The sequence below is a fragment of the Dasypus novemcinctus genome, chromosome 9 (assembly GCF_030445035.2).
Source record: "Dasypus novemcinctus isolate mDasNov1 chromosome 9, mDasNov1.1.hap2, whole genome shotgun sequence".
NCBI classification, from domain to species: domain Eukaryota; kingdom Metazoa; phylum Chordata; class Mammalia; order Cingulata; family Dasypodidae; genus Dasypus; species Dasypus novemcinctus.
Window position 1 is genome coordinate 51,056,336 of NC_080681.1, and position 2,779 is coordinate 51,059,114.

A 2,779-nucleotide genomic window follows, 5' to 3' on the forward strand; every position below is an offset into this window, starting at 1 on the left:
AGAGGAAAGTGAAAACAAATGAGTAAGATTCCATTGATAACATGTTTCAAGAATTGGAGGAGAAGAAATGGGATGGAAATGGTGATATAAAAGGAAATGGATGTTAACAATAGTGCTTCAGTGATCAATCTATTCTAAATGAAATATCATCTCTAAAATGCAATAAATTCCTGACCAAGGCTAAACTTTAGGATATTTTTGCACTGAAATTAGAAAATACCATGATGGTGGAAGTAGCTTTCACCTATCTTTAATAAAAGCCTCCTTCTCCATGAACCACTGATGTGAACAAAGCCTGTAATGGCATCAAACATTGTCACAGCAGCCCTTCCATCTCTTTCATGAAAGCTTCACAGACATCATCTTCAGTGTGTATTGAGAAAGGAACAGAAGGACCAGATTTGGGGGCTGCTTTGGCAAGAGACGCATCCTTTGGCTTTCTTTGGGGGGTAGCAGTAGCCCTTTATTCTCCTGATGTACCCTCAGTGCAGTGGGCACAAATCGAGTAATCTCTCTCTTGGGATTAATGATCTGTGGCTTGCACTGAGGGTTTCTGTGGCTTTCCTCTCAATGGTGGTTACACTTTTATCATCCACCTTCAGTCATGGTATCAAATTGGGTGGGGCACTTAAAACCACTGGGTTCTGCAAGGGAGCTAGTGGGAATAGCCCAGGTGGGGCACATCCAAGTGGAGGCACCAACGGTGGGCGCATCATGCCAGGACAAAGTGGAAGGGTACCTGGACAGGTAGCCTTGGTGGAGGTCCCTGAGGAGGAGGGCCAGGAGGCAGACCTAGAGTGGGCCTGGGGGAGGGTCAAGGGGTCAGCCAGGTGGTGGTCCTGGAGGTAAAAGTCTAGGTAAAAGCCCTTGGAGTCCTGGCATTCTAGATGGTTTCAAGAATGGAGGAAGAAGGTCTGTACGTGGTCCAGGTGGCCACAAAGGTAGTGCAGGTGGCAGTCCAAGAGAAGGTGGTCCTGGCATAGTTGGTGCTTATATCTGAGAAGGAGGAACAGAGTATGGAGGAGCCTGCTGTGAAGAAGCTATGGATTTGCCATCATAAAGAGATTTCTCTTTATATTATTTTTGTGATCACTTTTCTACTTCAGAATCATCAGATCATCATCATCACCTCTGACAATTCTGCTTCTCAGATTTCCTGACCTGCCATTCAAAGTATCATGGTTTGAAGAGGGGTCAGTTCCATCATATTCTTTCTATTCCTTGATTTTCCAGGCATATCTGCAAATCCTACACTCAGAACTGACTTTTTTTTCTTCATCGTTGTCTCTTTCACCACCATCATGGTGCACAAATTCATTCCCCTCACTTTCTCTATCTGATCTGTCAGTGTCACTGTCATCAGTGCTGTTATCATGCTTAACCTGATCCATGACCTCAGGGTAGCCGTTATCCTCACTAGTGCTGGAAACATCATCATGGTAACATCACTGAGTAAATTCAGGACTATAAAACGTATCTTCATCTTGCCTATGAGGAGGAAGATCTAGGGCAAAGCCCACTTTATGGCCATACATCTGCAAGATTTGAGGAGCAGGTAGGCCAGGGGGAGGACCAAGAAGTTTTCTGCCAGCGGGTAAATGTGAAACACCATGTCCAAGAAGAGGAAGTATAGAAACTGCCTGAGATGGAAGGTGGCTGGACACCAGAAAGTGGAATATCCCGGATCCAGATGTTGGAAGGTGCATGAGGCATATTCAGCAAAGGAATAACTTCAACTTCCACATGTTGAGCATTCTTGACAGCATCAAACTATTGGCTAAGTTGAGCCCTCTTCTGTTCATATTTTACTTATAACTTTCTTAATTCTTTGTAAATATTGGGATTCTCTTTTTCATAGAGCCATAGAATATGTTCAAAGATTTCATGCAGCTTTTTACATCTGTCTTTCAGCACCTTCTCATTTAACTGTGGCTGTTGCGGGGAGGTAAACTGCATTTCATCCAATTTCTCCAAGTCTGGGATAATCTGCTTGGGATCCTTCCTCTTCAAAACTGCAGCTGGTAACATCCTGCACTGTTTAATGTTTTTCTTTAATTCTCTCTTCCAGGCTTCTTTTCGGGCCTGGTGTGTTGGATTCATAAATTTTCCATTCTTGGTGGATGATGTAGATTTCCGTCCCATGTTTCAAATCTGTATTGTTTACTCGTTCATTTAAAACAAACATACAAACAAACAACTGCTGAGTTCGCAGGGCTGCTAGAAGTAGGATATGGGCGATTCTTGGCTTCCTTTACCTTGTAGGGTCTTTCCCAGGGTCCCTCGGTCATCCACGCAGTCACCTCCATCTTGAAACTTCGTACACCTCCGCATTCTTCCGTCACTTCCTATGTCTTCGGTCGTCCGTATCTTAACGTTTCTCTGTCCTAGGACCATCAAGCATCTAAATCTTCCGTTTTTGATGACATTACTTTTTAGTTTCTTCTTTTCAATTTAGCTGACATAAATCTCTTTTGCAAATGGCACTTCTCATTACATCATCATCATTATAAGTCAGTTCTACGTTATGGTATTTTTTTTGTTAAGCAGAGCATATTTTTGCTGATTTTCATGAAAGGACATCACCACTCAAAGTGTTACAGACACACATAAGGGTACCAAGAAACAAGCAAATAAACAGTCATCACAAAATTGATGGCATATTGCTGGCATTTACTAATAGACTCAATTTTTTTTTCCTTTTGGTTTTCTTAGGGATGTTAATCCTTACCTATGAAAATCACTAGTGCATAATTATTGTAGATATTATCTCCCCAAATCC

The 2,779-nt window shown here is 42.3% G+C and overlaps 1 pseudogene; it reads right to left on the minus strand.

Annotated features, from left to right (window-relative positions):
- Positions 1-316: 316 nt before the first annotated feature.
- LOC101427396 (WW domain-binding protein 11 pseudogene) lies at positions 317-2,142 on the minus strand (annotated as a pseudogene).
- Positions 2,143-2,779: the final 637 nt, after the last annotated feature.